At 44.5% G+C, this 23807-nt stretch overlaps 1 protein-coding gene and 1 long non-coding RNA gene across 2 annotated transcripts in view; one reads left to right on the top strand and one right to left on the bottom strand.

The window, feature by feature from the left end:
• LOC130290339 (leucine-rich repeat and fibronectin type III domain-containing protein 1-like protein) overlaps positions 1-12357 on the top strand; it is a 95546-nt gene extending 83189 nt beyond the window's left edge. The window contains exon 5 of the mRNA XM_056537840.1: positions 11970-12357. The gene's annotated coding sequence lies outside the window, so the exon portion shown is untranslated. The remainder of the gene's footprint in view (positions 1-11969) is intronic.
• The window catches only part of LOC130290340 (uncharacterized), a 46261-nt gene extending 23287 nt beyond the window's left edge, over positions 1-22974 (bottom strand). Inside the window, exons 1-2 of the long non-coding RNA XR_008847572.1 lie at positions 22860-22974; positions 12554-12668 (exon numbers count right to left, since the gene is read on the bottom strand). This is a non-coding gene — a long non-coding RNA (uncharacterized LOC130290340). The remainder of the gene's footprint in view (positions 1-12553; positions 12669-22859) is intronic.
• Between the last annotated feature and the right edge of the window lie 833 nt (positions 22975-23807).

The raw sequence follows: 23807 nt of genomic DNA on the forward strand, positions 1-23807 counted from the left end.
TAACTATGTATAAATATATCAGGGGACAGTACAGAGATCTCTCCCATGATCTATTTATACCCAGGACTGTATCTATAACAAGGGGGCATCCTCTACGTCTAGAGGAAAGAAGGTTTCTACACCAGCACAGATGGGGGTTCTTTACTGTAAGAGCAGTGAGACTGTGGAAATCTCTGCCAGAGGAGGTGGTCATGGGGAATTCTGTAACAGAATATAAAAGCGGTCTGGATGCATTCTTGGAGAATAATAACATTACAGGTTATGTATACTAGATTTATAGGGACAGAACATTGATCCAGGGATTTATTCTGATGCCATATTTGGAGTCGGGAAGGAATTTTTACCTCTAGTATGAGTTTTTTTTGCCTCCCTCTGAATCAACTCAGTAGGGACTCATTAGGGATATAGGTTGAACTTGATGGACTTTGGTCTTTTTTAAACCTTATGAACTATGTTACTATGTTACAGCTACAGGACCATTCTCAGTACTGACAGGCGCCCGGCACAAACATAAAAAAATATATATCAATTTGCAAAGCAGGCAGCCGGACCCCTGACTGCAGGCCGGTGCCATTAATACCCAGATGGCGGCCCTGAATGTGGGATATGGTGGGGCCATCCTGGAATGGCGGTACATCACCCCAAAAGCGGGAATGTCCCGCTGGATCCGGGATGGTTGGGAGGTATGCCATTGATATAGAAAGCCTGTGAGTCCTGCTTCCCCTGCACATTAATATAGAAAGCTTGTGAGTCCTGCTTCCCCTGCCCATTGATATAGAAAGCTTGTGAGTCCTGCTTCCCTGCACACTGATATAGAAAGCCTGTGAGTCCTGCTTCCCCTGCACATTAATATAGAAAGCCTGTGAGTCCTGCTTCCCCTGCACACTGATATAGAAAGCCTGTGAGTCCTGCTTCCCCTGCCCATTGATATAGAAATCTTTTGAGTCCTGTTTCCCCTGCACACTGATATAGAAAGCCTGTGAGTCCTGCTTCCCATGCACACTGATATAGAAAGCTTTTGAGTCCTGCTTCCCTGGACACTGATATAGAAAGCCTGTGAGTCCTGCTTTCCATGCACACTGATATAGAAAGCCTGTGAGTCCTGCTTCCCTGCACACTGATATAGAAAGCCTGTGAGTCCTGCTTCCCCTGCACACTGATATAGAAAGCATGTGAGTCCTGCTTCCCCTGCACACTGATATAGAAAGCATGTGAGTCCTGCTTCCCTGCACACTGATATAGAAAGCCTGTGAGTCCTGCTTCCCCTGCACACTGATATAGAAAGCCTGTGAGTCCTGCTTCCCCTGCACACTGATATAGAAAGCCTGTGAGTCCTGCTTCCCCTGCACACTGATATAGGAAAGCCTGTGAGTCCTGCTTCCCTGCAATTTGATATAGAAAGCATGTGAGTCCTGCTTCCCTGCACACTGATACAGAAAGCCTGTGATTCCTGCTTCTCTGCACACTGATATAGAAAGCCTGTGAGTCCTGCTACCCTGCACACTGATTTAGAAAGCCTGTGAGTCCTGTTCCCCTGCACACTGATATAGAAAGCCTGTGAGTCCTGCTTCTCTGCACACTGATATAGAAAGCATGTGAGTCCTGCTTCCCATGCACACTGATATAGAAAGCATGTGAGTCCTGCTTCCCTGCACACTGATATAGAAAGCCTGTGAGTCCTGCTTCCCCTGCACACTGATATAGAAAGCCTGTGAGTCCTGCTTCCCTGCACACTGATATAGAAAGCCTGTGAGTCCTGCTTCCCCTGCACACTGATATAGAAAGCCTGTGAGTCCTGCTTCCGCTGCACATTAATAAAGAAAGCCTGTGAGTCCTGCTTCCCTGCACACTGATATAGAAAGCCTGTGAGTCATGCTTCCCCTGCACACTGATATAGAAAGCCTGTGAGTCCTGCTTCCCCTGCACATTAATATAGAAAGCCTGTGAGTCCTGCTTCCCCTGCACATTAATATAGAAAGCCTGTGAATCCTGCTTCCGCTGCACACTGATATAGAAAGCCTGTGAGTCCTGCTTCCGCTGCACATTAATATAGAAAGCCTGTGAGTCCTGCTTCCCTGCACACTGATATAGAAAGCCTGTGAGTCCTGCTTCCCCTGCACACTGATATAGAAAGCCTGTGAGTCCTGCTTCCCCTGCACACTGATATAGAAAGCCTGTGAGTCCTGCTTTCTCACCCACACACTTTTTTTCCCCTTTATAAATCTACATAAGGGGAGAGCTGTCAATCTCTGGGTGTGGGCGGGGTTAGCAGGACTCACAGGCTTTTTTCTGGGCTTGAGCAGGGGAAGCAGGACTAACTTTTTACATGAAAACCCCAAATTATCAAATAGGAAACTATATATTTTTTAAGATCTGCGCCTCCGCCTGTCTCTCATTCAGCTAAGAGACCTGACGGATCTGTTTTATTATTTACCTGCCTTCACTTTGGTGAAATTCTGAACTATTGATCAATTCTTCATACTGTTTCTGGAACCATATAAGCTTCTCACAGATCTTTCCAGTATATCATTGACAGATTTGTTATGCTCTACTGGAAATACAGTAAAATCAAATGAATGTATGGATATGTCTGTCTCCGAAGCCTTGTAAAAGGAAACAATAAAAAAAATCCAGTATTTGTAATGTTTAGAAATAAATAGTGCTCTTTGAAGGGGTTGTCTTGTCTCATGAATTCATGAATGTAGAGAAGCCATGGGTCCACCTTGACTCTTGAATGTAAAGAAGCCATGCATCCCTTATTGTCTCATGAATGTAGAGAAGCCATGGGTCCACTTTTTGTTCATGCGTGTAGAGAAACCATGGGTCCAACCTTGACTCTTGAATGTAGAGAAGCCATGCATCCCTTATTGTCTCGTGAATGTAGAGTAGCCAAGTGTCTGGGTCGTCTTGTGAATGCAGAGTAGCCATGCTTCTGGGTTGTCTCATGTATGAAGAGAATCCATGGGTCCACTTTTTACTCATGAATGTAGAGAAGCCATGCATCCCTTGTTGTCTCATGAATGTAGAGAAGCCATGCATCCCTTGTTGTCTCATGAATGTAGAGAAGCCATGGTTCCAGGTTGTCCTATGAATGTAGAGAAGCCATGGTTCTAGGTTGTCCTATGAATGTAGAGAAGCCATGGTTCTAGGTTGTCCTATGAATGTAGAGAAGCCATGGTTCCAGGTTGTCCTATGAATGTAGAGAAGCCATAGGTCCAGGGTTATATTGCTCAAGCTTTAGGCCCAGGTTGTTTTACAAATGTAGAGAAGCCATGATTCCAGGTTGTCCTATGAATGTAGAGAAGCCATGCATCCCTTGTTGTCTCATGAATGTAGAGAAGCCATGGTTCCAGGTTGTCCTATGAATGTAGAGAAGCCATAGGTCCAGGGTTACATTGCTCAAGCTTTAGGCCCAGGTTGTTTTACAAATGTAGAGAAGCCATGATTCCATATAGTTTAGTTTTTTTCTCCTTAAAATTTGATTCCATAGTGTTTTATTTATGTAGAGACGCCATGATTTCAGGTTGTTTCATTAATGAAGAAAAGCCATGTGTCAGGCCCAAGGCCTGATTATGGAAACATACATGTGTTTTATAATTGTATCTGTGTATAAACTAAGACCTGGGGTGAGGGGTCATTCAGACTGTGTTTTTGTGTATTGCAACAAAGTGCCACAGAAAGCTGCACTCAACATGCCACAGAAAGCTGCACTCAACATGCAGGTCAGCTAAGGACTGCATTCAGGCAATGGACTGGGGGCCTACAAGTCACTACCTATGAGGCCCTGGAGGACTTGATGGTCCTGGATCAGTTTCTCCAAACACGGACCTTTGAAGCCAGAGAGTGGATATTGGACCGCAAGCCCAAGACAGCAACGGAAGCAGCAGAACTTGGAGATGACTTTGCCAACAACCGGGTGCCAGCAGCAAAGCGTGGATCTGCACAAGCTGGAGCAAGTACCTGGAGGGGAGCCACACACCCACAGAGCACCACCAGCAGCACCATGTCAGCCGGAAAATTCTTGCCATCATTCCCAAAAGCATCAGGAGCCACATTGGGTCAGGGGGACACCCGCCGATGTTACAGATGCAACAATATTGGGCACCTGAGTGCCACTTGCCCCAACAAAAAGAATTCTCCACCAGTAGCTGGAGGACACACAGCCGTTCTTCTGGTGTCTGGAGCGGTGGAGAGGGGATAACCTACAGAGTGTAACTGTGGGTGACCGGGTGACAGTGGGGTTACGAGATTCTGGAGCCTCATTTACCTTAGTGCGGCCTGAAGTGGTGGATACAGAGGACATCATCCCTGGAAGAACCATGGCTTTAATAGGAATTGGAGGTGTGCGGCCTGCTGTGCCCATGGCTCGTGTGTACCTGGATTGGGGTACAGGCAAAGGTTTGCGGGAGGTGGGGGTCTCTGAGGACATCCCTGTTAATGTTCTGCTGGGGAATGATTTGGGTCGGATGCTCTGTCATTATGCTCCAGAGGACACTACCTGCACACCGGAAGGGCTAGGAGAGAGCCCTGTTCATTCTGAGGTACTGTGCAAGACTTTGGGAGACACTGCGAAATGTGGTAACTGGGAGGGAGTGCAGGGGATTGATAATTGTTTACCTATGACTGAACCAGTAAGGTTTTGCAAAAGTGGAATGGGGTGTATTGTGGAACGTGGTAACTGGGAAGGAGTGCAGGTGATTGATAATTGTTTACCTGTGACTGAACCAGTAATGTTTTCTAAAAGTGAAATGGGGTGTATTGTAAAATGTGGTGACAATGCATTGCCAATGCCAAAACCTAGTGGAGATGGGCTAGGAGGAGGGGTTGGTGTGCCCCTGGTGACATTTAAGGATGAGGGACCAGCAGTGAGTGATATGTCCCAATCCTGTGAGCCTAAGGAGGAGGAGGGAAGGAGTGATAGCCCTGTGTATGATGCCTGTAACATTGTTATGTCTGGAACTGAGGGAGAGGAAGGTAGAGATGCTAGTTCACCTGGGGGAAATGTGCTCCCTGATGCCCCAAGATGGGGGGAGGGAAATTAGCATTTCCAGGAAGCTCTGCGCAGTGCCCCTTCCCTTGAAGGGCTGAGAAAACGTGCTGAGCATACACATGTTGACACAGAGGGGCATCGGGTATATTGGGAAAATGATATCTTGTACTGGGAGTCCCTTTCCAAAGGCATGCTAGGGGCCCAGGAGGGAGAAAGGTCATTAGTGGTTCCTAGGCAGTACAGGAAAGAGCTGCTGAGGTTGGCCCATGAGACCCCCCTGGCAGGACATTTGGGATTGGCCTATGCGGTCATAGAGAAGGAATGTCTAGCTGTGGTCTGGGCTTTGCAAAAATTACAGCCATACCTGTATGGCAGGGATTTTACAGTCATAACTGATCACAACCCTCTACATTGGTTGGACAGACTGTCCGGTAACAATGGCACCTTGAAACAAATGCTAAAAACATTTGTAGAATCGGAGGGCAGAGACTGGGAAAAGTATTTACCCCATCTGTTATTTGCTTACAGGGAGGTACCCCAAGAGCCTACAGGTTTCTCGCCCTTTGAGTTATTATATGGTCGCAAAGTGCGGGGACCCCGAGATTTAGTTAGGGAGGAATGGGAAGGGGGGCTACCTGCCCCTGAGACTTCTGTGGTGGAGTATGTTCTGAAGTTCAGGGACAAGAGGCAGGCATTGACTGGGCTGGTACAGGACAACCTCATAGCAGCACAGTCCAGACAGAAGTACTGGTATGATCACAATGCAAGGGATTGGGTCTATGAAGTGGGACAGAAGGTAATGGTTCTGAATCCCATCAGGCAGAATAAGTTGCAGGCCGCCTAGGAGGGTCCCTTCCCCATGTTGCAGTGCCTAGAACCCACCACATATGTAGTTGCCCTTGATGAGAAAGGTCAGAGGCAGAGACAGTACCACATTAATATGGCATACTATGACCCTGAGAAGGTGGTACTCAGTGTATGTAGTGCACCAGAGGAAGGGCTGGGTAGTGATCCCTTACTGGACCTAGTGGAGGAAGCTAAGAGCCAGGAATCCCTTCAGGATGTAGAGATCAATCCACAGCTCTTAGCTGCAAAGAAAAGGCAGCTAAATGAGGAAAAAGTGCCATCTTTGCCTGGGAATGCAGGGCCTGTGGTGTCAAGAAAAGAAATAGATGGTTAAGGGAGACAGATCTATCAGCCTGGAGAGGCAAGATCTCTCTGTCTCCATCTTAAGGGGGAGGTGTCAGGCCCAAGGCCTGATTATGGAAACATACATGTGTTTTATAATTGTATCTGTGTATAAACTAAGACCTGGGTGTGAGAGGTCATTCAGACTGTGTTTTTGTGTATTGCATTTTAATGGGGGTCTGGCTGTTTGGTTACTCCTTTGAAGTCGTGCACTCTGGTCTCATCATATAATCAAACAGATAAGGGGTCAGGAACAGAGATGCCCCACCTGGTGGGATCAGAGGGGAGGGGGGTGATAGTGGAGTTTCCCTCCAAAGAAGCAGATAAGACTTAAAATGCTGGACTCAACTGTTGTTCAAGGCTGTGCCAAAAGCTGACAAGAGCTGGACTCTCACTGACAAGGACTGCTATACCATCATGCTGTAAGAACTTCATATTTTGTTTTCTGAACTTGCCTTGCTAAACTCTTTCATATTTTTGTAACTGTATGTCATTTACTTCTGTATTTTTATGCATAGCACTGTGATACCTTTTACCAGATTAAATGTTTAAGTAATCAGCTCTGGTCTTTGATCTCTAAATATAGGAGCTCACCTTTCTGAAGGCAGCTCTGGTGGAAACACGTTTATCTAAGGGTTAATTTGGTGACTTGCTGGGACTAGTAGTGGATATCCAGAGGTCTGGAGGCTTTAACCCTTGCACCATCACACTCTCTCTAATGTCTTGGCTGGACCGATAGTGTGTGATCGTGACACCATGGGTCTAGGTGTTCTCATGAAAGTTGAGAAGCCAGGAGTCCAGGTTGTTTTGTAAATGGCGAAAAACTATGGGCCCAGGTTGCTTCATGAATGTATAAAATTGCAGGTCTAGGGTTGTCTCCTGAATGTAGAAAAGAATGAGCTACAGGGAACCGTTACATCGTAGCCATTAAGATGCGTGGCCATCCATGTAATCAGGGCTTAAAGGGGTACTCCAGTGGAAAACTTTTTTTTTTTTTTTTTATATCAACTGGTGCCTGGTGCCAGAAAGTTAAACAGATTTGTAAATGACTTCTATTAAAAAAATCTTTCCCCTACCAGGAAATTATTTTATTTTTTAATTTCTTTTTTGTCTTGTCCAAAGTTCTCTCTGCTGACCCCTGCATCAGGAACTGTCCAGAATAGGAGAAAATCCCCATTGCCAACCTACGCTGCTCTGGACAGTTCATGACACGGACAGAGGTGTCAGCAGAGAGCACTGTGGACAAGACAAAAAAGAAATTAAAAAATAACATAATTTCCTCTGTAGCATACATCCACTAAAAAGTACTGGAAGGGTAAAGATTTTTTTAATAGAAGTCATTTACAAATCTGTTTAACTTTCTGGCACCAGTTGATTTAAAGAAAAATGTTTTCCACCGTAGTACCCCTTTAAGTCCTGCAGGAATGCGTGGGAACTGAGTTCTTGCACTTTTTTCAAAGTTATAAACCTGCTCCAATTAGTAGTGCCAGCTGTGGGGTCAAGTCCTGGTAAAAAAAAAAAAGGGTGGGAACGCACCCAAGATTTCCTCTCAAAGGCTGGTCCTGCTAATGGGAACGGTGTTCCTGCTGTGGAAAAAGTGCAGGAACTCAGTTCCCACATGTTCCTGCAGGATTTGAGCCTTCCTGCATGTAATGATTTAATTTGCCAGCTCTACCGGAGCAGAAAACCAAAACAGATACAGGGGATACCCTCTATAGTGCCCATACACCATTAACCCCTTCATGACCCAGCCCATTTTCACCTTCATGACCTGGGCATTTTTTGAAAATCTGACCACTGTCACTTTAAACATTAATAACTTTGGAATGCTTTTACTTATCATTCTGATTCCGATATTGTTTTTTCTTAACATATTCTACTTTATGTTATTGGTATAATTTCACAGATATTTGCATCCTTTCTTGGTAAAAAATCTAAAAATTTCATGAAAATTTTTAAAATTTAGCATTTTTCTAACTTTGAAAGTCTCTGCTTGAAAGGAAAATGGATATTCCAAATAAATTACATATTGATTCACATATACAATATGTCTACTTTGTGTTTGCATAAAAAAATTGACATGTTTTTACTTTTGGAAGACACCAGAGGGCTTCAAAGTTCCGCAGCAATTTTCCAATTTTTCTCAACATTTTCAAAATCGTAATTTTTCAGGGCCCAGTTCAGGTTGGAAGTGGATTTTAAGGGTCTTCATATTAGAAATACCCCATAAATGACCCCATTATAAAAACTGCACCCCCCAAAGTATTCAAAATGACATTCAGTAAGTGTTTTAACCCTTTACGTGTTTCACAGGAATAGCAGCAAAGTGAAGGAGAAAATTCTAAATCTTCATTTTTTACACTCGCATGTTCTTGTAGACCCAATTTTTGAATTTTTACAAGGGGTAAAAGGAGAGAAATCACCCTAAAATTTGTAACCCAATTTCTCTCGAGTAAGGAAATACCTCAGATGCGTATGTAAAGTGTTCGGCGGGCGCAGTAGAGGGCTCAGAAGGGAAGGAGCGACAATGGGATTTTGGAGAGTGAGTTTTTCTGAAAGGGTTTTTGGGGGGCATGTCCCATTTAGGAAGCCCCTATGGTGCCAGAACAGTGGACCCCCCCCACATGTGACCCCATTTTGGAAACTATACCCCTCATGGAATTTAATAAGGGGTGCAGTGAGCATTTACACCCCACTGGCGTTTGACAGATATTTGAAACAGTGGACTGTGCAAATCAAAAATTTTATTTTTCATTTTCACAGACCACTGTTCCAAAAATCTGTCATACACCAGTGGGGTGTAAATGCTCACTGCACCCCTTATTAAATTCCGTGAGGGGTGTAGTTTCCAAAATGGGGTCACATATGGATATTTATTGTTTTGCGTTTGTCAGAACTGCTGTAACAATCAGCCACCCCTGTGCAAATCGCCTCAAATGTACATGGCGCACTCTCCCTTCTGGGCCTTGTTGTGCGCCCCCAGAGCACTTTGCGCCCACATATGGGGTATCTCCGTAGTCGGGAGAAATTGCGTTACAAATTTTGGGGGTCTTTTTTCCCTTTTACCTCTTGTGAAAATGAAAAGTATAGGGCAACACCAGCATGTCAGTGTAAAAAATGTATTTTTTTACACTAACATGCTGGTGTAGACCCCAACTTCACCTTTTCATAAGGGGTTAAAGAAGAAAAAGCCCCCCAAAATTTGTAAGGCAATTTCTCCCGAGTACGGCGATACCCCATATGTGTCCCAAAACTGTTGCCCTGAAATACGACAGGGCTTCAAAGTGAGAGAGCGCCATGCGCATTTGAGGCCTGAATTAGGGATTTGCATAGGGGTATTCTATGCCAATGATTCCCAAACAGGGTGCCTCCAGCTGTTGCAAAACTCCCAGCATGCCTGGACAGTCAATGGCTGTCCGGCAATACTGGGAGTTATTATTTTGCAACAGCTGGAGGCTCCGTTTTGGAAACAGTAGCGTACCAGACGTTTTTCATTTTTTGGGGGGAGGGAGGCTGTGTAGGGGTATGTGTATATGTAGTGTTTTTTTACTTTTTAGTTTAGGTTAGTGTTAGTGTAGTGTAGTGTTTTTAGGGTACAGTCACATGGGCAGAGGTTCACAGCAAGTTTGCCGCTGGAAGTTTGAGCTGCAGCGCAAAATTTGCGCCATCTCAAACTTGCAGCACTCACTGTAAACCTCCGCCCATGTGAGTGTACCCTGTACATTCACATTGGGGGGGGCAAACATCCAGCTGTTGCAAACTCCGAGCATGCCCTTTGGCTGTCCGTGCATGGTAGGAGTTGTAGTTTTGCAACAGCTGGAGGAACGCTGGTTTGGAAACACTAAGTTAAGTAATAAACTTTCAAGTGTTTTGCAACCAAACTTAGTGTTTCCAAACCAGTGTGCCTCCAGCTGTTGCAAAACTACAACTCCCAGCATGCATGGTCTGTCAGTGCATGCTGGGAGTTATAGTTTTGCAACAATTGCAACAGCTGGAGGCACTGAGGTAGGAAACGGACAATGTTTCCCAACTAGTGTGCCTCCAGTTGTTGCAAAACTACAACTCCCAGCATGCCCAGACTGCCCAGGCATGCTGGAAGTTGTAGTTCGGCAATATCTGAAGGATCAGATGTTGCCGAACTACAACTTCCAGCATGCTTGGGCAGTCTGGGCATGCTGGGAGTTGTAGTTTTGCAACATCTGGAGGTCCACAGTTTGGAGACCACTGTATCTGTGCTCTTCCAGATGTTAGAGAACTACAACTCCCAGCATACCTGGACAGACTGAGCATGCTGAGATTTGTAGTTTTGCAACATCTGGAAGAGCACAGATTGGAGACCATTATACAGTGGTCTCCAAACTGTGGACCTCCAGATGTTGCAAAACTACAACTCCCAGCATGTCCAGAAAGCCAAAGGCTGTCTGGGCATGCTGGGAGTTGCAGTTTTGAAACTCTCAGAGGCAGCAGTGAGATCGCTTTACGGCGATCTCACTGCTGCCAATGAAGATGCCGCACTGCTACCGGAAACTCTCCTCCGGGACGCAGCGCAGCCGGGACCGCATGGAGGACGCCGGGACCGCTCGGGACACTGCTCAGATGGGTAAGTGACGCCGGGGGACGGGTCAGGGACACTTAGCAGAGCGGTGTGTGTCCCGATCCCCGTGATCGGGACTCACACACCGCACTGCTATCAGCTAGTCAGATTTGACCAGCTGATAGCAGCGATCGCTGGGGGTGGGGGGGGGGGGGGGGGGTGCTTGAAACCCCCCGTGGTCGCACGGTAAGATGGCTGGCTATCAGTGATAGCCACCATCTTTCCGGGCGCTGCGGGATGCCGCGAGTGGCGGCAGTAATGTTCATGACGTACCTGTATGTCATGGGTCGGGAACACCTTGCCACCCATGATGTACAGGTATGTCATAGGTTGGGAAGGGGTTAAAGGGCTACTCTGGTGGAAAACTTTTTTTTTTTTTATCAACTGGTGCCAGAAAGTTAAACAGATTTGTAATTTACTTCTATTAAAAAAATATTTACCCTTCCAGTACTTATTAGCTGCTGAATACTACATAGGAAATTATTTTCTTTTTGGAACACAGAGCTCTCTGCTGACATCATGACCACAGTGCTCTCTGCTGACATCATGACCACAGTGCTCTCTGCTGACATCATGACCACAGTGCTCTCTGCTGACATCTCTGTCCATTTTAAGAACTGTCCAGAGTAGGAGAAAATCCCCATAGCAAACATATGCTGCTCCTGGTCACTTCCTAAAATGGACAGAGATGTCAGCAGAGAGCGCTGTGGTCATGATGTCAGCAGAGAGCTCTGTGTTCCGAAAAGAAAATAATTTTCTCTGTAGTATTCAGCAGCTAATAAGTACTGGAAGGATTAAGATTTTTTAATAGAAGTCATTTGCCAATCTGTTTAACTTTCTGGCACCAGTTGATTTAAAAAAAAAATATATATATATATATAAAGTTTTCCACCGGAGTACCCCCTTTAATGGGCCCATACACAGATGTTGCCATCACCAAACAACCTCTTTACTATATATACCATTTACTTAGTAAATCTCTAGCGTCTTACACGACTGTTCCAGAAAGAACATAGGATGTCTACTAAAGCGACTAATCTCAGAATCATCATATTTATGAATACTCGAACAATGTAAAAGTATTTGCTCTCCAAACCACCGGATAGGTTTTCCCCTCTCTTCTCCGGATGAGCACATGTTGCATTATTTATTGCGTTGATGATTTATTTAGTGTTTGTTTGTGTTTGCTGTCCCAAGGATGAAGAGATGGCTAAATGCGGAATGCCGGAAATCCTCGAAGTGATTAGATGGTTAAAAGCTGATTCACGGAGAGGTTACAACGCTGCCGTTTCCTGACCCTCTCATCTGCAGTCGGAGTGCTGTTACAGACTTGTTGCCATGGAAATGAGCTGGATAAAGTTTCTGATCCCCCTTTCACATTATTCTCACAAACACGATCCCCCCCCCCTTCCTAACCAAACAGTATCTTCTTCAAACCACCTTGGACAACGATGGTCTCGGTTCCATTTCTATTTCCCCCATCAGACCTGAAAATGTTTTCTAGTTTTTTATATATATCTTTTTTTGTAAACCACCCAGATATTTTGTAATAAAATCTCTCGCTGGAGCTGTGGATTTCTGTACACCCACAAGTAGGTCAAATCAAAGCTTATTCTAACAGCCCACAAACATATTGCCTTGTACAATAGCCTTCGCCAAGGACATAAATAAAAGCAGAACGGTAGAGGGGGGTGTACAGTCTGAGGAAGCATGGTGGGAGAAGTGAATGTAGGAAACAACGTAGCACAGGGGGTTTCGGAGCTTGATACAATGGCACTTACCTTGTTAGAAGACTGAAAGACATCAATGGGATATTAAATCCGGTCGGGAATGTCGAAAGACATAGGGAGGAAAAAGATTTCACGTCATCGAAGAATAAGGGTTCGGTCTTTATACCTATTGTGGGATAGCAAGAAGAGCAAGAAGGACCGACATACCTTATTTCAGGGTCCGTATAGGTTTATTCAACTTAAAGGAGTGCTCCAGTGTTTGACAACTTATTCCCTATGCACAGAATAGGGGATACAAGTCTAATCATGAAGGGTCGACTACTGGGACACCCGAGATGTCAAGAATGGTGGCCAAATATCCCTGTGCATGGGGTTGCCACCTGGCTGGTATTTTACCGACACAGTCGGTATTTTGGCCACCCTGACGGTATTTTTATATTAGAAATATCGGCAATGCAGTGGTTGGTATTTATCCAACCAATCCCCCAACTCCCAGAATGTTACACCATATATTATACCAGTGTTTCCCAACCAGGGGGTGCCTCCAGCTTTTGCAAAACTACAACTCTCAGCATGCCCGGACAGCCGTTGGCTGTCCGGGCATGCTGGGAGTTGTAGTTTTGCAGCAGCTGGAGGCACCCCTGGTTGGGAAACACTGACCTATACTATATACTACTAAATAGTCCAACATGCTGGAAGCTGTAGTTTTGCAACAGCTGAAGGTACCCCTGGTTGGGAAACATTGACCTATACTATATACTACTATATGGTCCAACATGCTGGAAGCTGTAGTTTTGCAACAGCTGGAGGCACTCCTGGTTGGAAAACACTGACCTATACTATATACTACTATATAGTCCAACATGCTGGGAGTTGTAGTTTTGCAACAGCTGGAGGCACCCCTAGTTGGAAAACACTGACCTATACTATATACTACTATATAGTCCAACATGCTGGGAGTTGTAGTTTTGCAACAGCTAGAGGCACCTCTGGTTGGAAAACACTGACCTATACTATATACTACTATATAGTCCAACATGCTGGGAGTTGTAGTTTTACAGCAGCTGGAGGCACCCCTGGTTGGGAAACACTATATACTACTATATAATCCAACATGCAGGGAGTTGTATTGCAACAGCTGGAGGCACCCCTGGTTGGTAAACACTGACCTATACTATATACTACTATATAGTCCAACATGCTGGGAGTTGTAGTTTTGCAACAGCTGGAGGCACCCCTAGTTGGAAAACACTGACCTATACTATATACTACTATATAGTCCAACATGCTGGGAGTTGTAGTTTTACAGCAGCTGGAGGCACCCTTGGTTGGGAAACACTATATACTACTATATAATCCAACATGCAGGGAGTTGTATTGCAACAGCTGGAGGCACCCCTGGTTGGGAAACACTGACCTATACTATATACTACTATATAGTCCAACATGCTGGGAGTTGTAGTTTTGCAACAGCTGGAGGCACCCCTAGTTGGAAAACACTGACCTATACTATATACTACTATATAGTCCAACATGCTGGGGGTTGTAGTTTTACAGCAGCTGGAGACACCCCTGGTTGGGAAACACTATATACTACTATATAATCCAACATGCAGGGAGTTGTATTGCAACAGCTGGAGGCACCCCTGGTTGGTAAACACTGACCTATGCTATATACTACTATATAGTCCAACATGCTGGGAGTTGTAGTTTTGCAACAGCTAGAGGCACCTCTGGTTGGAAAACACTGACCTATACTATATACTACTATATAGTCCAACATGCTGGGAGTTGTAGTTTTGCAACAGCTGGAGGCACCCCTAGTTGGAAAACACTGACCTATACTATATACTACTATATAGTCCAACATGCTGGGGGTTGTAGTTTTACAGCAGCTGGAGACACCCCTGGTTGGGAAACACTATATAATACTATATAATCCAACATGCAGGGAGTTGTATTGCAACAGCTGGAGGCACCCCTGGTTGGTAAACACTGACCTATACTATATACTACTATATAGTCCAACATGCTGGGAGTTGTAGTTTTGCAACAGCTGGAGGCACCCCTAGTTGGAAAACACTGACCTATACTATATACTACTATATAGTCCAACATGCTGGGAGTTGTAGTTTTACAGCAGCTGGAGGCACCCTGGTTGGGAAACGCTATATACTACTATATAATCCAACATGCAGGGAGTTGTATTGCAACAGCTGGAGGCACCCCTGGTTGGGAAACACTGACCTATACTATATACTACTATATAGTCCAACATGCTGGGAGTTGTAGTTTTGCAACAGCTGGAGGCACCCCTAGTTGGAAAACACTGACCTATACTATATACTACTATATAGTCCAACATGCTGGGAGTTGGAGTTTTACAGCAGCTGGAGGCACCCCTGGTTGGGAAACACTGACCTATACTATACACTACTATATAGTCCAACATGCTGGGAGTTGTAGTTTTACAGCAGCTGGAGGCACTCCTGGTTGGGAAACACTGACCTATACTATATAATAATATATAGTCCAACATGCTGGGAGTTGTAGTTTTGCAACAGCTGGAGCCACCCCTGGTTGGGAAACACTAACCTATACTAAATACTTCTATATAGTCCAACATGCTGGGAGTTGTAGTTTTGCAACAGCTGGAGGCACCCCTGGTTGGGAAACACTAACCTATACTATATACTACTGTATTGTCCAACATGCTGGGGGTTGTAGTTTTGCAACAGCTGGAGTCACCCCTGGTTGGGAAACACTAACCTTTACTAAATACTTCTATATAGTCCAACATGCTGGGAGTTGTAGTTTTGCAACAGCTGGAGGCACCCTGGTTGGGAAACACTGACCAATACTATATACTACTATATAGTCCAACATGCTGGGAGTTGTAGTTTTCGTTTTGGGCAGCTGCTGAGCCACAGGCTGTATCAGACCCTTATGCCCTATCCTGTGGGTAGGGGACAAGCTGTCAAACAGTGGAGTACCCCTTTTGGGTAGGGTCACATGTAGCGCATACGCAGCGTAATTCACAATGCGGATCATGACAGTCATGAGAGTGTGCTCTCTGCTGCTGCTGGTTAGCTTTGTGTGTCTGCTCATAGCATCTGTCTACAGCTGGACATCACTGCGGGTGCGCTATGTGTGACCCTACCCTTACAGAGGATTTCACCCATAATGTAAACTTGACTACTAAATATGAGAAAATGTGAACTTAAAGCTAAAACCAAAGTTTGACAATGATGTCTGTCTTCCTTACAGAAATATTGCCTGCCACAACAGCTAAAACAGGTAAGCACAAGGCATACACAAGAACCTCAACATTATTCTGTTGCAAGATTACAACTCACAGCAGCCTTTAGCTGTCCGGCATGCTGGGAGTTGTAATTTTGCACCAGCTGGAGGCACACTGGTTAAGAAACAATGGTCTAATGAGTTTACTTTGCTGAACTCCAGCACTAGGAGCTTAAAGGGGTTATCCAGGGAAAACTTTTTTTTTTTATATATCAACTGGCTCCAGAAAGTTAAACAGATTTGTAAATTACTTTTATTAAAAAATCTTAATTCTTTCAGTACTTATGAGCTTCTGAAGTTAAGGTTGCTCTTTTCTGTCTAAGTGCTCTCTGATGACACGTGTCTCGGGAACCACCCAGTTTAGAAGCAAATCCCCATAGAAAACCTCTTCTAAACTGGGCGGTTCCCGAGACACGTGTCATCAGAGAGCACTTAGACAGAAAAGAACAACCTTAACTTCAGAAGCTACATTTACAAATTTATGAATTTACAAATCTGTTTAATTTTCTGGAGCCAGTTGATATATAAAAAAAAGTTTTTTCCTGGATAACCCCTTTAATAAGGTCAGGTGAAGTGATCAAAAACCTCATCCACACCTCATCCTGAGGATTCATGGAAAATGTAGGCAGCACTACAGAACCACTTCAATTATGGATCTACATCCACAATGGAGCCTAACGCATGCTTGCCACATCAGCTAAAACAGGTAAGCACATGGCCCACACAAGGACCTCTACATATCTCTATTAATAGCCTATGGTGCACTAAAATTTTCTGCAGCTCTTCTTTAAACAGCTGATAGCTCTATACAGAGGATGGGAGAGGAATGTAATGATTCTTGCATTACTGAGAACATTTTTATCTGATGTCCAGGCTGCCGTTACAGAAAGTGTCTAGGAGGTGGGTTCTTTTTCTTGGGTGCTCCGAGAGATTGAGAACATGCCTGGCCCCCCTTTCTCAGCTATGATTGACAACTCTGGAGGTCTCCTGGTTGGACACTAGACCTGTCACTCAGAGCTAAGGGAAGGGCCGAGGAGAACTCTTAGGGGGAGATTTATCAAAACCTGTGCAGAGGAAAACTTGCCCAGTTGCCCATAGCAACCAATCAGCTTGCTTCTTTCATTTTTATGAAGGCCTGTGAAAAATGAAAGAAGCAATCTGATTGGTTGCTATGGGCAACTGGGCAAGTTTTCCTCTGCGCAGGTTTTGATAAATCTCCCCCTTAGCTCCTAACATAAAGAATCCACCTTATTGCTAGGTCGTCCAATGACATTTTTCTCGGTTATGCAGGTTGCATGATTGAAACACAATGACCCTCATTTACTATTGCAAACCCGACATGTTTTGTCGGGTTGTGCGCCAGATTCTGTCGCATTGCGCCAGAAATTCTGTCTGCGCCAGAATTTTCGCCAGAATTGAAAAAACCCCGACCAACTCTCCATTTTGCTAAGAAAACCAGAAAAAGGGGCGTGGCTGCCAGGAAAAGGGGGACGTGGTCTCCAAAATGGGGCGTGTTCCCGACATTTTTACAAAAACCCAACATATTTACTAAGGTTTCCACAGAAAAATGTGGTGGATTTGAGCTGAGGAAAACCCCACAGATCAGAACATGTGTAAAAAAAAGCAAAGTGTAGGGAAAGTGGAAAATGGAGGGAAACCTTAGTAAATACCGTGGAAATAAATTGTAGGGAATTAAAACCCACAAAGAAACCTACACAACACTCTTAGTAAATGAGGGTCAATGTATTGTTTCTTCTCCTTCCCCTTTGTATATAGTTATCAGCAGTTTTGATCAGTGTGACAAGTCATGGCTGTAAATAGAGTCAATGTTCATGGTTCTGATCCTTTGTGTTGGTACGTCCCAATTGGGCCACCATATAGAAATGCAAAGTAAAAGTTGCCCATAGCAACCAATCAGATCGCTTCTTTCATTTTCCAGAGGCCTTGTTAAAAAGGAAAGAAGCGATCTGATTGGTTGCTATGGGCAACTGGGTAACTTTTCCTCTGGACAGGTTTTGATAAATCTCCCACATAGAAACTACTATGGGTGCCATATAAGCTCCATTTATTCTAGTTTATTAGTTTATATATTTATATAAAAAAAAAATAGCCCAATAAACCCGGCTCATTGGGGGAGATTTATCAAAAACTGTGCAGAGGAAAAGTTGACCAGTTGCCCATAGCAACCAATCAGATTGCTTTTCATTCTTTTTAGAGACCCTTTTAAAAATGAAAGAAGCGAGCTGATTGGTTGCTATGAGCAATTGTACCACTTTTCCTTTGCAAGGGGTTCTGATAAATGTTCCCCCTTATCTATAACAACCAATTCAATTCTAAACCTTCTTTCTAGTCTGGAAATTCCAGTAAGAAGCAATTTAAGTTAGATTATACCCGACACCTGCAATAGTATGTCTCACAGTTTGGGATTGGAAATGTGTTACAGTATTTTTCGCCCTATAGGACGCACCGGCGTATAAGACGCACCCTACTTTTAGGTGCAAAATCTAAAAAATTAAAGATTTTGAACCCAATAGTGGTCTTCAACCTGCGGACCTCCAGATGTTGCAAAACTACAACTCCCAGCATGCCCGGACAGCCGTTGGCTGTCCGGGCATGCTGGGAGTTCTAGTTTTGCAACATCTGGAGGTCCGCAGATTGAAGACCACTGCATAGTATTCGCGTGTCCCCGCCGCTCTGGATCCGTCACCGCTGCCCTGGATGTCGCTCCATCGCTGTCACCGTGTCCGCGTCGCTCTGCTGCCGGCCTGCTGCTGAACGTCTCTGCTGCCGGCCGGGTATCCTCGCTCTCCGTCACCGTCATCACGTCGTTACGCACGCCGACGCACGAACGCGACGACGTGATGATGAGGAAGGAAAGCTCCGGCCATACAGGGGATCCCTGAACGGAGAAGACACCGAGGAGGCAGGTAAGGTCCCTCCCGGTGTCCTGCAAGCACCAACTCGGCTATTCAGTCGGGCTGTTCAGGACCGCCGCGGTGAAATCGCGGTGGTCCCGAACAGCCCGACTGAACAGCCGGGTTAGTGTCACTTTCCCTTCAGACGCGGCGGTCAGCTTTGATCGCCGCGTCTGAAGGGTTAATACAGGGCATCATCTTGATCGGTGATGTCCTGTATTAGCCGCGGGTCCCGGCCTTTGATGGCCGCAGGGACCGCCGCGATAGGGGTGTATTCGCCGTATAAGACGCACCGACTTTTTCCTTCCAGTTTTGGGGAAGAAAAAGTGCGTCTCATATGGCGAAAAATACGGTACTTCGTACAGTATGTAAGATTTACAGAAACTACATCATGTTTTTATTACGGCCTGCAGTCTTAAACAAGTCAAAATCATGGCCTAGCAGGACCATAATTCGCTTTGAAGTTTTATGACTATTTTATGCATGCCAACCTTCCCTAGGGGCCCCATAATCTCTAGGGATAGTTTCGGGCTTCATAGATTTGTCCTTGGAAATGTCAGTTTTCCTAGTGTTGACTAAAATCATAAATGTCCCTCTTATTTTTGATGTCAGAGTGAATCCTTGCCTTGGGCATAAGTTCAGATCTTGCCAAGGGCCAGACGTGGCATTTCGCCTAACACAGACAGTCAATCTGGTTCTTGGGCAGTGTGTTAACTGACAACCCTCCGATCAAATAAGAGTCTATGGACAAAGTGACATTGCATTGCGAACAAAAGCTGATCAACCATGACTTTAAAGTATGTGAGAGAAAAAAAAACTGTGTATGTCAAAGAAAAGATGGTTTGTTCCTTTTCAAAGGGCTGTAGGTACAACACTTCTTCTTTGTTGTTGCTGATGGGTCTCCCAATAATTCAACTTTCATGGATTTAGAACAGGAGCGACCACCTTCTTTACTATGGTATTATGTTGGCCATGATCCATGACCCTGCCTAATTGACAATGCCCCATAAACAACAGACCCCCAACTTGGCAACTGTCCATACCCTGATTTAAAGTGCAGGATGTAACAATGTCAAAAAACAATAACAGAAACACAGTACAGAAGTCAGGAAGCAGGTCAGGACACAATGGGTTAAAAATACACAGACCAGAAAGCAATAACAAAATACAAGGAATGAACAAACAAATAGATAAAGAGAAGTCGACCAAGCCAAAACAAAACCAAGATAGGAGCGGTACAGAATCAAAAGGCAGAAGAGTAGTTAGGTCACAAGTCAAAGTAATAAATTCAGAGTACACAGAAACACAGGAGATATAGAACCAGTCCAAGGAATAACCTCTATAAAAGGCAAGGAGTACTAGACAGAGTGAGATTTAAAGAGCCCACCTCATGATGGCATTGACATAGAGGCTAAATGCTATTGGCTCGTTTTCCAGGCTTCCTGATTGGCCCAGATGTGTCCCAAAATGACAAGCCCGCAAAAGCTGGGCTGGCCAAGTCATGGCAACTAGCAACGTCACCAGTGCACGCATGAGGATTAAGAACTCAGTACATTTGGGATGTACTTTTTTTTAATGAAAAATTAGTTCATGTATCAGAGAACCAGACACAGAAACGTGTTATGTAGGATGTCATTTTTTCACATGCCCCCAAAAGAGTCATCTTGTTATGTGGACTCTGACATTACTTACATTACCTCCTAGATTTTGACCTCTGATTTTGACCACACTACTGACTCTCCCTAATGTGCCTCTTCTTTTTGACCTGACCAGTGGACCTGATTGTCCCTTAGCTTACTAGGGGAAACTTGTGTATATTTCACCCCTCCAACCTACACCTATACTTCTTCCCAAAAATGTTATTTTTGTCCTCAAAAGACATTGTAGTTAGTGACAACCTTGCCTTCTTCATAAACGACTTCTACTTCATTCTGCTCCTTTGTTTTTGTTTTGCCAGATTTCTTCCTAAAACAGCACCACCCCTGCCCTCAGGTTGTGTGTGGTATTGCAGCTCTATTTCATTGAAAAAAACACATGTCCTATCCACAGGATAGGGAATGCATGTCTTCAAAGGTTGGCGCTGGAGCGCTTAGGGGTCTCGGAGATGAGGAACGAGGGGTCCCGTCTTAGCTGGTGATTGACTAAGAGGGCCGTCACTCCTGCGCGTCTCTATAGGTGGGGGCAAGAGTGCTCAGGGGACTGGGGAGTTAAGCGACGAGGGGTCCCGTCTGTGCTGGTGAATGGCTGAGAGGGCTCTCACTCCTGTGTTTCTTGAAGGGGACTCAGGGGGCTGGTGAGTTGAGCTGTGAGAGTCAGGCCCCGTAAAAGAAATTGAGGGGGTCCCAGCGGTTGGACCCCCTGTGATCACACACATCCTTCTCTTGTGAATAGGGGATACATTGTTTTCTCCAGAGTACCCCTTCAAGGACGTGACCAATCTGGGTGATAGGAGAATTAGATTTTGTACAGTATTTTGATCTTGTGGTGTGTTTTTTTTTTAAGGCTTCCATCACACCATTTATAAATGATCAGTTATCTTCATTCTTCGTGTCAATATGATTACAGCAAACACAGTGATCCCTCAACTTACAATGGCCTCAACATACAATAGTTTCAACATACAATGTTTTTTTCTGAACCATCGTAACTTGAAACCAGACTCAACATACAATACTACAGACAGTCCAGATCTGTGATACCTGTCACAACTGGAAGAACAGACAAATCAGAATGGGCATTTTACTGGTAAATCACCTGTATTATTGAAGTACATGCACTGACTGGCTGTCTGGTAGCGCCCCCTACAGTACAGGGAGGTATTACATGTTCTGTACTACTCCTTACCTGTGCCAGGGTTAGATGCTCCTTTGGACACCGAGTAAGGTCAGCTCCTTTTTTAACTTTTTTAGGACATTGTGTGTACTGTACAGGATGCTGAAGAAGCTCCTGTCCTCTACATAAACCATTGTTTCCAAACCAGGGTGCCTCCAGTTGCTGCAAAACTACAACTTCCAGCATGCCCGGACAGCCGTTGGCTGTCCGGGCATGCTGGAAGTTGTAGTTTTGCAACAGCTGGAGGCTCCCTGCTTGGGAGACACTGACATAGATATTGATTTACAGCTCCCAGCAGCTCTTTTTTACTTTTATATGTAAGGATTTGCTTTATCTGTATTAGTTATCTATTTATTTATCTTTAATAGTGTTGAGCGGCATGGGCCATATTCGAATTCGCGAATATTCGCGAATATATGGACGAATATTCGTCATATTCGCGAATATTCGCATATTCGTAATATTCTCGTTTTATTTTCGCATATGCGAATATTCGCGCGTGCGAAAATTAACATATACGAACATTTGCATATACAAAAATTAGCATAAGTGAAAATTCGCACACCGGTCTCACACAGTAGTATTAGAGCCTTCTTTACACCACACAATCTGGAAGCAGAGAGGGATGATCACTGTGATGTGTACTGTGAAAAAAAAAATGAATATTCGTAATTACGAATATATAGCGCTATATTCGCAAATATTCGCGAATTCGTGAATATGCGATATTCGCGAATAAAATTCGAATTGCGAATATTCGCGAGCAACACTAATCTTTAATCCTCACTTTTTTCCTATTTTTGGATGATATTTTGGTGGCTTCAGAACCAATTATCAGGTTTCCATAGGGTTATGGTCTCAACATACAATGGTCTCAACATACAATGGTCGTCCCAGAACAAACTGATTGTAACTTGAGGGACCACTGTATATAGTTTTTTAAGTTTTTGCCTTTAACTTTTGATAGAACTGTGTAAGGGCTTCTGCCTAATGGGAGGAAATTTTACATTATAGACACAAGTTGTTAATCACTTTTAATCAGTCTTTTTGGGAGGTGGATGAACAAATAACAGCAATTAAAACGTAGATCCCTTCTAATTTATAGCTTTGGTTGTTACAGATGCAGCATAGCCAACTATGTGTTCTCATTAATTATGTTCACTTTTAAGATATAGATTTTTAACCCCTTAAACATATAATTTTCCTTTTTTTTAAGGGGGCTATAACAAGTGATTAGATGTGTAAAAGACTGCAAATTTTTTTGTGTGTATTATGAGTAACACATAGTTGTACTAATGCTACATACTTACCCTGCCATGTTCCAGTGGTGATCACAGCTTCTTGTCTTTTGCAATGGCATCACTTGGTCGTTATGGCTTCCAGCCTCACTGACATTAGTGCTGGTTAGCCTATCCTGGAGCTGTGATGCTGGGTCAATCACCCTTGGTGCCGGCATCCCACACGTCCTGAAGCGATGAATAGGCCTCAGCTGGCCGCAGACCCCAGTGATTGTTGCTGCTTTTATTACAACTTCTCCTGGGTCAGACACGGGGAGTAAAGAAACACACCGACACCGGGATACGGATAATTGTCTTTACTGAGCAGGGTGCAGATGTTAACACTCGCCAACTGTATGGTGCAGTGAGTCACTGAGGAAGAGCGCGCATGCGCTTGAAACGCGTATGACTATGGAGGGAGTCGGTTTTACTGTGTAATGTTTGTTCATTTTGATACGGAGAAAATAAAGCTGCAAGTCTTAAATCTGGTGCCGGATCATCGTTTGTTCTTCTTCAGTGAGCCCTGTTGCCTTGCTGGGACTTATGGTGCTTTTCACTCGGATTGATTAATACTGAATTGATATGAGACTGAAGATCCAGCTCGCTAGGGTTTTGACAAGGTCCTGTGACTTTCTCCACCAGGGCATACATTCCCTCTGTTCGGGGGGGACGGGGGGGGGGGGGATCTCTTGCAGAGTGGCGGGATAAAATTTGAGAAGAGATTTGTTCTGGACCTTCCCTCAGAGCTTCTTCACATAACTACTCACTCCTTTACCATGAACTTACGCAGGAACTGGTGCAACTTCAACCCCCACTACACTATATAACTCACAATTTAAGGGTTCCCATTGGGCAGGCAGGGTCATATGGGCTCACGCTGCTCCTCTCACTTAAAGAGTAGCTCCCACCATCTCATTATTGTTTTATTCTGTCCCTACCTATAGGTAATCTATCCCTAATCCCCCTCCCTGCCTTTAAAAA

The sequence above is a fragment of the Hyla sarda genome, chromosome 9 (genome assembly GCF_029499605.1).
Source record: "Hyla sarda isolate aHylSar1 chromosome 9, aHylSar1.hap1, whole genome shotgun sequence".
In the NCBI taxonomy this organism is placed as follows: Eukaryota; Metazoa; Chordata; class Amphibia; order Anura; family Hylidae; genus Hyla; species Hyla sarda.